Source organism: Mustelus asterias, unplaced genomic scaffold, assembly GCF_964213995.1.
Source record: "Mustelus asterias unplaced genomic scaffold, sMusAst1.hap1.1 HAP1_SCAFFOLD_106, whole genome shotgun sequence".
Lineage (NCBI taxonomy): Eukaryota > Metazoa > Chordata > Chondrichthyes > Carcharhiniformes > Triakidae > Mustelus > Mustelus asterias.
In genome coordinates this window covers 595,245-609,346 of record NW_027590150.1, presented here as the reverse complement: position 1 = coordinate 609,346, position 14,102 = coordinate 595,245, and the positions used below count along the sequence as shown (strand labels likewise).

General features: G+C 44.5%; 1 protein-coding gene across 1 annotated transcript in view; it reads left to right on the top strand.

Moving 5' to 3' along the window:
- LOC144484402 (uncharacterized) overlaps positions 1–14,102 on the top strand; it is a 529,373-nt gene that overhangs the window by 329,157 nt on the left and 186,114 nt on the right. The window lies entirely within an intron of this gene.

Here is a 14,102-nt window from a genome sequence, read left to right as displayed (position 1 = left end):
GTCCAGTACTTCATCGGAGCGGAGAAGCTACGGCATCTCCTCTGGAGCCTTCAACATGTCATTGATGAAGACGAACATCTCGCCAAGGCCATCCCCACACCCCCACTTCTTGCCTTCAAACAACCGCACAACCTCAAACAGACCATTGTCAGCAGCAAACTACCCAGCCTTCAGGAGAACAGTGACCACGACACCACACAACCCTGCCACAGCAACCTCTGCAACACGTGCCGGATCATCGACACAGATGCCATCATCTCACGTGAGAACAGCATCCACCAGGTACACGGTACATACTCTTGCAACTCGGCCAAAGTTGTCTACCTGATACGCTGCAGGAAAGGATGTCCCGAGGCATGGTACATTGGGGAAACCATGCAGACGCTGTGACAACGGATGAATGAATACCACTCGACAATCACCAGGCAAGACTGTTCTCTTCCTGTTGGGGAGCACTTGAGCGGTCACGGGCATTCGGCCTCTGATATTCGGGTAAGCATTCTCCAAGGCGGCCTTCACGACACACGACGGCGCAGAGTCGCTGAGCAGAAACTGATAGCCAAGTTCTGCACACATGAGGACGGCCTCAACCGGGATATTGGGTTCATGTCACACTATCTGTAATCCCCACAACTTGCCTGGACTTGCAGAGTCTCACTGGCTGTCCTGTCTGAACAGTGGGGCGGCACGGTAGCACAGTGGTTAGCACTGCTGCTTTACAGCTCCAGGGACCTGGGTTCGATTCCCGGCTTGGGTCACTGTCTGTGTGGAGTTTGCACGTTCTCCTCGTGTCTGCGTGAGTTTCCTCCGGGTGCTCCGGTTTCCTCCCACAGTCCAAAGATGTGTGGGTGAGGTTGATTGGCCGTGCTAAAATTGCCCTTAGTGTCCTGAGATGCGTAGGTTAGAGGGATTAGTGGGTAAATATGTAGGGATATGGGGGTAGGGCCTGGGTGGGATTGTGGTCAGTGCAGACTCGATGGGCTGAATGGCCTCTTTCTGTGCTGTAGGGTTTCTATGATTCTATGAATACACATCTCTTTAGCCTGTCTTGATGCTGTCTCCACTCACATTGTTTGTACCTTTAAGACTTGATTAGCTGTAAGTATTTGCATTCCAACCATTATTCTGTTAATTGAGTTTGTGTCTTTATATGCCCTGTTTGTGAACAGAATTCCCACTCACCTGAAGAAGGAGCTTAAGACTCCGAAAGCTTGTGGCTTTTGCTACCAAATAAACCTGTTGGACTTTAACCTGGTGTTGTTAAACTTCTTACTGTGTTTACCCCAGTCCAACGCCGGCATCTCCACATTAGTAATAACAGTGACAGAGTCTCAGTGTAACAATGACACACACAGGCTCCAATTCATTCAGAGTGGAGATGGGGCACAGAGACAACACAGCAAAGCACTGACTTACTCTGAGTGTAACAAATACAATGTTTGTTAAAATATTTAGAGTCACATTGCAGTATGTTAGTGAACACAGCATTAGATCCAATGTAATGGTAATACAGTCAGTATCTCGTGCACCATAACCAAAGTTTAGGTTTCATTTGATAGTGTGAGTGAGTCGTGGTCTATTGATATGATGTATTTAAATTCCGATGTGTGTTACTCTGCTACTGTCATTATCGGACAATAACCTGTCTGTTATTCCAATTCTGCTGTATTTTACAACTGCAGTTTCAGTGTCTCTGAGGTCATTTTAACTGCAGGTAATCTGACATTAAGGGAGACAAGAGGCCCAACAAACATTTGATTATAATAGGAGGACAAAGTGCAAGGGAACAATGATATTTTAAGGTGTCTGTGTTATGGTGAGTGTCACTGGGAGGTGAGTGATAAAATACAAGTGGAAACATCATGACAGAGACACATGTGACTGACTCGGCCTGACTGAGAGCTGTTATACTCGAGGCGAGAATAATGAGGACATGGGAAACTCCAGGGATTTCTGATATCTGAGGTGTATCTGTTAGAGGAACTGAAAATAATCAGTTCCTCCTCATGGTCATCTCCAGTTCTCAAGTTACACAGACACACAGGAAAGAGATCTGACAGCTCATCAAACCCAATATTTTAATCTTCTGTTTGAGACACATTATAATCGAAAAGATCAAATATTAAAACCTGAGGAGAGATACATTCAGAATGTCACAAAGATGAGTGAACTGTCTAATTAATCCCATTCACCATAACTTTGCCAATTTATCCTCTGCAAGTATTTATCCAATTCCCTTTGAAAGCTACTATTAAACTTGCTTCTAGCACCTGTCAGTTTGTGCATTCCAGATCATATCAAGTTATTGTGTAAAACATTCTCCTTAACACCCCTTCCAATTCTGTTGTCAATTAAATTAAATCTCTGTGTCCTCTGCTTACAGACCCTCCTGCACCGGGGAAATCGATTCTCTCCATCGACAAACCCTCCTGCTGCTGGGAGATAATTTCTCTCCATTGACACTATCATAAATCATTTGTCATTTTAAACACCTCTATTAAATCTCCCCCAGCACATTCCCTGATCTAAGATGGATAACCCATGTTTTTCCTGCCCTGAAGAATTATATGGACTCAAAATGTTAACTCTCTGAACAGATGCCGCCGGACCTGCCGGGTTTTTCTGCTTTTCTCCCTGTTTTTCCCTCTGTAATCAATCAGAAACTCTCCCTGATTTTGAACATCTTGATCAAATAGGAACACACAAAGCCTGAGAAAGATACAGAGGAAAGGAGAGACAGAAAGACTGAGAGAAAAACTGAGAGAGATTTTAAAAAGCAGAAAGATGAGGTGGTCAAAGATAAAAGCTGAGAAACAGAGGAAACAAGCAATACAGAGAGGATGATATACAATATAAGGGAGCAGGCTATCAGTTCCTGGCTATGGGGAGCAGAGGCACGTCTCTGTCCTGTATTAGTTTACTGTCCCCTTTAATATATTTCAGAAATTAGATGGGCACATAAAGGAAATAAAGTTGCAGGGGAAAGGTAATATAGAAAGGGAATGGGACTGACTGGATTGTTCGACAGAGAGTCGGCATGGATTTGAGTTACTGAATGGACTCCTTCTGCGCTGTAATGACTCGATGAGTGAAAATATATAACATAGCTTCAGTGCTACATTACAAAACGAGAAATAATAATAAATGTACTTTGTTACAGAACCATAAATATTACACCAAATCTACAATATAACACAAGGCATATCTCTATCCTATATTAATTTATTGTTCTTTTAAATGTCAGCACGGCACGGTAGCACAGTGGTTAGCACTGCTGCTTCACAGCTCCAGGGTCCCAGGTTCGATTCCCGGCTTGGGTCACTGTCTGTGTGGAGTTTGCACATTCTCCTCGTGTCTGCGTGGGTTTCCTCCGGGTGCTCCGGTTTCCTCCCACAGTCCAAAGATGTGCGGGTTAGGTTGATTGGCCAGGTTAAAAAATTGCCCCTTAGAGTCCTGGGATGTGTATGTTAGAGGGATTAGCGGGTAAAATATGTGGGGGTAGGGCCTGGGTGGGATTGTGGTCGGTGCAGACTCGATGGGCCGAAGGCCTCCTTCTGCACTGTAGGGTTTCTATTCTATTCTATCACCTGGGGAAACCAGCCCTTTAATTGTGAACATGAGGAAAGGGACCTTTTAGCCAGACAAATCAGCGTGTCAAGCTGAGGGAGCAAAGGATGTCAATGTCTTTAAGAGAAAGAGAGACCCGGGCCAACCTTTCCAGAGTCTGCAGCCTCCCTGGATTCACTCCGTTTCCCTTTAGTTGCTGCAAGTCCCCAATTTCCCCCAGAATGAGAAAAGAAATGGAAAGGGGGAGAAAAGAAAGTGTTTTACTCACAGATGTTGGAGACAGAAGAAGTTTGAGTCTGTCTGAAGCGCAATCTTCATTCAGAGAGAGACCTCTTTTTAGGTCAAACCAAGTAAACAAACTCAAATTAAATCAGGACAAAGTAAAAGGGGCAGCTCCCCAAAAAGGAGGGGGAACAGCCCGAACAGAAATCAAAATGCAAAGGAAACTTAAAAACATCAAATTAAAATGTGGTTATTAGGGTTCATTCAGAGAGAGAGAGCAGCAGCTTTGCTGGGCAGGAATGAGCAGCTGAACAAGCTCATTGTCCACTTCCGCATTCAGACAATGGGGGAGCTCTGATTGGCTGGAGGACCAGAGAACGTCCGGTCCTCCAACTTTCCATTGGCCAACACCTCAAGCAGCAGGTCAAAAGGTTGGCTCCCCCCGCACATGCACATCTTCCCCTCTCCCTTGGACATGCGCAGTCCCGGGCCGAGGGAGGGGGCGATCAATACGCGGCTTCTCGCTCTGGCCGGAGCCGTCAGCCGGTTGCCTGGAAACCGTGGCTGGAAGAGGTGGAGGGGGAGGGGGAACAATGGGTGGGGGCGGGGCTCCCGGGTCCGCGCGCCCGGGCCTGCGCACCGGAGACGTCATCGCGGAGCAGAATGATTCCTATTGGCTGATTTAGGCAGAGCTCTATTATGGACGTCACAATGCGGAAGTTGTCCAAACTCCCTCCTCTGGGCAACATCTGGGAGGAAATCAATGTTTCCCCCTTTCCATTTCTTTTCTCATTCTGGGGGAAATTGGGGACTTGCAGCAACTGAAGGGAAAGGAAGTGAATCCAGGGAGGCTGCAGACTCTGGAAAGGTTACAGATGAAGACCGGATTCAGGAACAGGACTAGGCCCAGGTATATTTTTGTTTCTCTCTCAAAGACATTGACATCTTTTAGTTCCCTCAGTTTATCTGGCTAATAGGGGAGCCTCTTACCCAATGTTCACAATTCAGTTTTCCCAGAAGAGGGCTAACATTTAAATCAACAGTAAATTTGTATGGGAGAGAGATATGTTATTTATGATCCCATATTTTTTGTCTTGAAATATACAGCAGTGTGGCTGCTTTATCAATTTCCAGTGATGCAGAGATTACAACATAGAAGGAAATGCATTTGGCAACTTAAATCCATGCTAACTCTCCATGGTAGCCATGATGTGGAGATGCCGGCATTGGACTGGGTTGGGCATAGTAAGAAGTCTCACAACACCAGGTTAAAGTCCATCAGGTGAGTGACCTGAGGAAGGAGCAGTGCTCCAAAAGCTCGTGATTCCACATAAACCTGTTGGACTTTAACCTAGTGTTGTGAGACTTACTGAACTCTCTGTGGAGCAATTTGGTCAGTTCCATTCCCTTGAGTTCCACGTCACATTGGAATGGATGAGAGTTCCAGATGAAGTGAGACTGGGGTGGAGTCGGGCGATGTCACTGAGATGGGAATAGGCGGTTTTGATGATGATGTGGATATGTGGTTGGAAGCTCATCTTGGGGTGAAATAGTTCACCATGGTTGTGAACAGTTTGGTTCAGCCTCAGACAGTTACCAGGAAGATAGAGTTGCTGAGGAGGGAGTGGAGTTTGTAGTGGGGACTGAAGACAATGTGTTCAGTCTTCCCAGTGTTTATATGAAAGAAGTTTCAGTTCTTTTAGTACTGGATGTCAGACAAGTCAGGATGGTGTGTGAGTTGTGGGGGGAGAAACTCGGAGATGATGGCGTTCACATCTACCTGCTACCTTGGTCCTTCTAGGTGGTGGAGGTTGAGGGTTTGGGAGATTCTGTCAAAGTTCTCATTGAGTTCTAGATGTATATAATCTGTCTCCTTCACCCCGGCCCCTTCTACTTCTCTCTGTCTCCACTCAGTGCCCAGATTCTTATCTAGACCAGGTGCCTGATTTCCTTTCTTGACAGACATCAGCATACCACTTGGGTTTTTATGACAATCCAGCAGCTTTCCTCCATGTCTGTGTGGGTTTCCTCCAGGTGCTCTGGTTTTCTCCCACAGTCATGATGTGGAGATGCTGGCGTTGGACTGGGGTAAACACAGTAAGAGTTTTAACAACACCAGGTTAAAGTCCAACAGGTTTATTTGGTTACCAATTTGTGTTTCTCCCACAGTCCAGAGATATGCAGATTAAGTGGGTTGGCCATTTCCCCTTAGTGTCCCAAGACATGTAGGTTAGATGGATTAGCCATGGTAAATGTGTGAGGTATGGGGATAGGGGCTCTGGGTTAGAGACTATGTGAGAGAATCGGTGCAGACTCACTGGGTTGAATGTCTTCCTTCTGCACTGTAGGGACTCTATGATAATGTGGGAAAATGTGAAACTGTTCATTTTGGAACGGAGAATAGGGGGGTATTATTGAAATGGGGAAAAAACTGTAAAGCTGCAACACAACAGGACTTGGGGGACTTCTGCACAAAACACAGAAACCTAGCACACAGGTGCAGTTGATAATCAGGAAGCCTAATAGAATGTTGGCCCTTATTTCAAGTAAAGTAAAGTTTATTTATTTGTCACAAGTAAGCTTACATTAACAATGCAATGATGTTACTGTGAAAATCCCCGAGTCGCCACACTCCGGCACCTGTTCAGGTACACTGAGGGAGAATTTAGCATGACCAGTTCACCTAACCTGCACATCTTTGGACTGTGGGAGGAAACCGGAACACCCGGAGGGAACCCACGCAGAACCGGGGAGAATGTGCAAACTCCACACAGACAGTGACCCAAGCCAGGAATTGAACCCGAGTCTCTGGCGCTGTGAAGCAGCAGTGCTAACTGCAGTGCCACCATGGTTGGAGTATATGAGTCGGGAAGTCTTGCTGCAGCTGTACAAGGTACTGACGAGACCATATCTGGAGGACTGTGAGCAGGTTTGGTCTCTTTATTTCAGGAAAAATATTATTTCATTGGAGGCAGTTTACAGTAGATTCACTTGGATTATCCCCGTTATGGAGGGATTGTTTTATGAGGAAAGGTTAAACAGGTTGGGACTCTCCTCATTGGAATTTAGAAGAATGAGAGGTGATCTCATTGAAGCATGTTGGATTCTTAAGGGACTTGACAAGGTAAATGCTGAGCGGATGTTTCCTCTCATGGGAGAGTCTGGGACCAGAGGGCACAGTCTCAGAATAAAAGGTGCCAATTTAAGACTGAGATCAGGAGCAATTTCTTCTCCCAGAGGGTTGAGAGTCTTTGCAACTCCTTGCCACAGAGAGCTGTGGGGGCAAAGCCCTTGTGTATATTTTTGAACAGTAAGGAAATCAAGGGTTACGGGAAAAGGGCAAGAAAGTGGACATGAGGAATGTCAGATCAGCCATGATCCTATTGAATGGGTGACATTCAATCCCTTCCCTGCAGGACATCAGTGAATCACTTGGATTTTTATGACACTCCAGAATTTTCATGGTCACTTTTTCCTGGTGTCGGCCCCAGAAATTACCAGATTCATTCCGCTCAATTTCACAACCTGCCTTTGTGTTTTTGTGGGTTCTCTCTCTCATTTTTTTTCTTTTAAATTCAGTGTCACAGAGTTTTAGAAGAGGAGGATTTGCAGTCAGGAATCTTCGAACAAACATCACATCAGGATCTGACGGAGCTGCCCAGTTAACGGTAACTTGATTATCATTCAGATTTTAAACATTGAAGGAAAAAGCATTGTTCACAGTAGATTAAACTGTTCTCTGCGTGGACGAGGCTTCAGTTGATCATCTGGCCTCAGGAGCTACAAATATAAACATCCTGGGGAGGAACCATGGAAGAGAGAGGACAGTGATGAGGGATTCAGTTACCCGTCTGAGCTGGAAGCTCATCGTGCACCGGGGAGAGGCCGTTCGCCGGCTCTGTGTATTGGACTGATTTCACTCCATCAGCCAACCTGTTGGCTCACTGACATATTCACACTGGGGGGAGATTGTTCAAATGCTCCAGAGATGGAAAGGGATTCATTCAGTCATCCCACCATATGACACACAAACGTGTTCACACTTGAGTGATTTTGTTAATTGCCCAGACTACGAGAAGAGCTGTAAAAGTTCCAGGGAAGTGATATCCTATCAACGTGTCCAAACTGACGAGAGACCGTTCAGGTGCTCTCACTTTGGGACTGAGTTCAGGTGATTATCTCACCTCACAGTGCGCCAGCAAATTCACACTAGGGAGAGGTTATTCCTCTGCTCTGATTCAGTTGAAAAAAATTACAAGTAAATCACTATTTGCTATAGACCAAAGAAAGATACTTTATTGGAAGAGTAAGGGTCACAAGGTAAAACAAGCCAAGTTCCAGAATATTAAACATCCAGAGATTGTAAACATCAACAGAAACAAACCCAACAGGTATCAGGCGGGTAAGTGGAACTGATCCACTTCAGATCAGCCATGATATTATTGAATGGCGGGGCAGGCTCGAGGGGCTAGATGGCCTACTCCTGCTCCTATTTCTTATGTTCAAACTATCAGAATGAACAGAGTTCAGTCTTGGATTAACAGCAGCAACAACAGCAGAATCCAATCCCAGTAATCACTGCTGAACTCGCCGGTGTGTCAGCCGATTAGATGATCGATTGTATCTTTCTCACATGTGGAGCAGGAGTCTGGTCTCTCCCCAGTCTGAACTCGCTGGTGTGTGTCTTGGAGGTGATGGTTTTCCAGCTGCTCTTATCTTTCTGTGGGTGGAGTTATGGGTTTGGGAGATTCTTTCGAAATTCAAATTCAGTTACGGATCTATGAAGTTCATCTCTTTTACCCTCTCCTTCACATCTCTCTCTCCTCCCATGGAAGCCAGAGTCTTGTGTAAGCCTCGACTGGGTGGCAGGTTCCCTTCTCTAAAGAACATTAGTGAACCAGTTGGGTTTTTATGAGAAACCAGCAGTTTTCAGGGTCACTTTTTCCTAGCGCTGGCCCCACAAATTACAAGATTAATTTTGCTCAATTTCACAACCTCACTTTGTGTTTTTGTGGGTTCTCTTTTACATTTCCTTGATTCTGTCTTAAATTCATTTTACAGAATATTTGAAAGGTTCACAATCAGGAAAGTCAAACCAAACATCACATCAAAATCTGACGGAGTCACTCGATTCATCAGGACTTGAATATCATCGGCCTTTGAACATGGAAGCAAAAAGCACCATTCACGCCAGGGAGAAGCGGTGGAAATGTGTGGACTGTGGGAAGGGATTCAGATCCCCATCTGAGCTGGAAATTCATCGACGCAGACACACCGGGGAGAGGCCGTTCATTTGTTCCGTATGTGGGAAGAGATTCGCTCAGTTCATCTGCCTTCAGCTGCATGAGCGACTCCACACCGGGGAGAGGCCGTTCACCTGCTCGGTGTGTGGAAACGGATTCACTCGCTCATCCCACCTGCTGAAACACCAGCAAGTTCACACTGACAAGAGAGAGTTTCAATGCTCCAAGTGTGAGAAGAGCTTTAAAAGCCCACACGGACTGAGGGAGCACCAGCGCATTCACACCGAGTACACACTGTTCAGCTGCTCTAAGTGTGGGAAGAGTTTCAGGACAGCAACCCACCTTCAGACACACCAACGAGTTCACACTGACAAGAGACCTTTTCAATGTCCAGAGTGTGGGAAGTGCTTTAAAAGTTCTGGTGAACTGATGTCCCATCAACGTGTTCACACTGAGGAGAGACCGTTCAAGTGCTCTCACTGTGGAACTGGGTTCAGGCGATCATCTCAACTCATTGTACACCAGCGAGTTCACACTGGGGAGAAGCCATTCATCTGCTCCAAGTGTGGGAAGGGATTCACTCAGTCCTCCAACCTGCTGACACACCGACAAATTCACACTGAGGTGAGGCCATTCACCTGCTCCGAGTGTGGAAAGGGATTCGCACGATCATCCCACCTGCTGACACACCAGCGCATTCACACTGGGGAGAGGCCGTTCACCTGCTCCGAGTGCGGGAAGAGATTTACCGAATCATCCAATCTGGTGAAACACCAGCGAGTTCACAGATGACGGCTCTGCTCTGATTCTGCTGTTAATCAGATTCAGGATTGAACCTTATTCATCATGACATTGGGGAAGTGTTGATGATGTTGCTGCAAAGTACAGTAACCGGGCTGGAGTCGACAGAATTTGTGTTCATATAGCACCTTTCACAACCTCAGGACATCTGGATAGGTTGGCCGATTGGATAGGTAACTGGCTATCTGATCGAAGACAGAGGGTGGTGGTGGATGGAAAATTTTCGGACTGGAGGCAGGTTGCTAGCGGAGTGCCGCAGGGATCGATGCTTGGTCCTCTGCTCTTTGTGATTTTTATTAATGACTTGGAGGAGGGGGCTGAAGGGTGGATCAGTAAATTTGCTGATGACACCAAGATTGGTGGAGTAGTGGATGAGGTGGAGGGGTGTTGTAGGCTGCAAAGAGACATAGATAGGATGCAAAGCTGGGCTGAAAAATGGCAAATGGAGTTTAACCCTGATAAATGTGAGGTGATTCATTTTGGTAGGACTAATTTAAATGTGGATTACAGGGTCAAAGGTAGGGTTCTGAAGACTGTGGAGGAACAGAGAGATCTTGGGGCCCATATCCACAGATCTCTAAAGGTTGCCACTCAAGTGGATAGAGCTGTGAAGAAGGCATATAGTGTGTTAGCTTTTATTAACAGGGGGGTGGAGTTTAAGAGCCGTGGGGTTATGCTGCAACTGTACAGGACCTTGGTGAGACCGCATTTGGAATATTGCGTGCAGTTCTGGTCACCTCACTATAAGAAGGATGTGGAAGCGCTGGAGAGAGTGCAGAGGAGATTTACCAGGATGCTGCCTGGTTTGGAGTGTCGGTCTTATGAGGAAAGGTTGAGGGAGCTGGGGCTGTTCTCTCTGGAGCAGAGGAGATTGAGGGGAGACTTAATAGAGGTTTATAAAATCATGAAGGGGATAGATCGAGTGAACGTTCAAAGACTATTTCCTCGGGTGGATGGAGCTATTACAAGGGGGCATAACTATAGGGTTCATGGTGGGAGATATAGGAAGGATATCAGAGGTAGGTTCTTCACGCAGAGAGTGGTTGGGGTGTGGAATGGACTGCCTGCAGTGATAGTGGAGTCAGACACTTTAGGAACATTTAAGCGGTTATTGGATAGGCACATGGAGCACACCAGGATGGTAGGGAGTGGGATAGCTTGATCTTGGTTTCAGATGAAGGTCGGCACAACATCGTGGGCCGAAGGGCCTGTTCTGTGCTGTACTGTTCTATGTTCTATGTTCTATCTCTGTGCGCAGTCAGCCTCCACAAGCAGCAATGTGATGAGGGGCAGTGATCTGTTTTCAGTGAGATTGGGTGAGGGGTAATATTGGTTTCAGTGGGGTAAACCACATCAACAATGTGATAATGAGCAGTGTTCTGTTTTCAGTGAGATTGGGTGAGGGGTAATATTGGTTTCAGCAGGGTGAGCTCCCTCCTCTCCTTCCAAATAGAAGCCGTGTGATCTTTCATCTCTGCCTGACAGAGCAGACGGGACCCTCGGGTTAACATCCTCATATCAGTGAAGTGAAGAACCTTCATTCTGAGACAATTGAAGAATCAGCACTTAATCAATAGATGTACTTGTCAGACTGGTAATATAACCTGTAACACAAAGTCTGTAATGTTTTATTATAATATGATTTTAAGTACACTGGTCATAAATCATGAGAACTGTCAAATTATGTTTTCCAGCCAATCTAGAAAGATAAGTTAGAGCTCACAAAACATTTATGGCTTTGACAAGTTACGTTAAGTTGGGGAATGAATGGGACCTTACCCAAGATGTCTCATTTATTCAGTCGACCTTTGTACTCAGACATCAGGAGATGCTCGGAGGTGTCAGGGGCCAATCAGACAATTAAGTTAATCAAATATAGTTCAACACTGAGGCTAATTTGAGTTAAGCAAATGTGAGTTGAAGGGGTTAAAATAAAGTGTTGGAGTAGCCATTCTGTTAACATGTCCTTTGCTGATGATCATTTCACGTCTTTGGCCTGATCAACCGAGGAAAGTTGTGAGAAGTCTGTTTCATTGTTAAAGATGAGCTTTCTCCTCCTCCTCTCCATCACTGTTAATTCAAACTTTGCTTTTTATCTTTCTAACTTGTTACCTTTTAATGGTTAATAAATCTTTTGAATTTACCAATTAGAATGTTCATTCTAGCCAGATAGTTAAATCTTGTAGGTTTAATTTAAAATTGGGGATTTATTGCAAACAACTTCTACCTGATAAATCAACATCAAAGTACAAATGCTGCCTGGATTTGGTGTCTCGGTGTTAGTGCTCCCTGGATTTGGTTTCTCAGTCCATGTGGGCCCCGCACTGCCTTCAACCCAACTGTCTGTCTCAGATCTTTCATTGATTTCAATTTAATGGAAACTGGGGATTGGGACCTGTCAACATTTGAAATATATTTACAAATGTTTGGAGGGTTTCTTACAGTTGGGACCTTTCTCTGTTCTGTCCACTCAAGATGTTGAGTAACAGACTTTCTCCTGTGAATATCCAGCTGGAGCTTTGGGCCCTGATGTGTTTCCTTGTTCATCTTGTTGACTCTAAATATTGAATCTTGTGGTTTCATACATCAGATCATCAAACTCCCAACACCAGATTGTCTTTAACTGACTTTATTACAGCACTGCAATAATAGACAGAGTATAGTTACTTGTTCTGCAGAACAGAGGTAATACCCTAGATTCAGAGCTCTCTATCCTGAGCAAGCTATTCAGTTGTGTCAAATTGCTACAGAAGAGTCAATGATAAAACCAGACAGACCCCCCCGCATTGACCTAGGTTCCAGAAATGATAAACGCACACTGTTCCCAAGTTAATCCTGCAAAGAATTCCTGGCTAACAGCTGGGGGCTTGTGCCAAAGTTGGCAGAGATTTTCTGAAAGACGTGGGTTCACCTCAACTTAAATGTAAGACTTAAAGTCAATTACAATTGTTGGGTTTAGTTGCCTTTTCTGTGATTTCATTAAATGTTATGGCTTCCTACTGAGATAATGGAGGCATAAAGATATCTTCTTTGTCACTTATTTGAGAAAAGCAAGTTTATGGTGTCAAATCCCAATGGTTAACATTTGGGTTCATTGTCTCAAATGTCGCATTGATGTGTCGAACTTTTAGAGTTCTCATTGGGGCAGGTGACTCTCAGTATATTTTGGTTAAAGAAAGTGCTTGCTGGTTTTTGTAGTGGTTGCCAGAGCTTGGAACACAGTTAATTAAAAGGACACAAAATGACACACAGCCTTAAACTAATACAGAAATTACAAAGTTACTTCAGATCTGAAATCCAAAGATAGTGGCATCAAATCAGTGTGTAAAAGGTGAGATAGCAGGAAACACATAGAAATACAGCATAATAAATTCAATTGATAAATGTTCAAAACTAATGAGTCAGAATAACTACTGCGCTACGAAAATTAAACTGAAACCTTTAATTTTTCAAACCAATGATGGTTATATAGTGTGAAGGAAAGTGATTGCTTCTTTTAAGATATTACAAGTTAAAAGTTTAAACTAATTTACGATACAATGCTGAAGGTTTGAAACTTCACAGCTGATTTCGTCACACAATATGGCCTCTAATTCAAGTATAACCGTTAATTAATGGCTGAGGGGTTAACAGTTCCAGACCTCAGCTCATCCAGAGTTGATGGGATCCACAGGACTCTGTAATTAAAGTATAAAAGTGTAGGTTTACACCAGCCTCGGGTCATGTGATGTATTTCACTTGTCAAATAAGGATGCAGTTACTGACAAAGCCAGTTACATGATACTAATATATTATAATTAAGCAGAATATCGTATCAGGTTAATTGATTAATAACCTTCAATTACTTGATCATTACACATAACTAAGCTACAAACTATTAAACATGACTATTCCTACAGTCAAACAGTCCAGTCAAGCAACAGGCTGAGTCATACTTTGAATCATATCTTACTGCCAATGTCTCACAGGAACAAGGAGCAGGATTCAGCTATTTGGCCCCTTGAGTCTGCTCCACCATTTAATCAGATCGGGGCTGATCTGATAGTAACCTTAAATCTGCATCCTGCCTGCCCCCAATAATCTATCACCCACTTGCTTGCCAAGAATCTATCTACATCTGCCTTAAAAATCTTCAAAGATTCTGCTCCCACCGCCTTTTCAGAAGAGGTTCACGACCCTCTGAAAGAAAATATTTCACCTCATCTCTGTTTTAAATGTGCGAACCCTTATTTTTAAACAGGGACCCCGAGCTCTAGATTCTCACAGAAG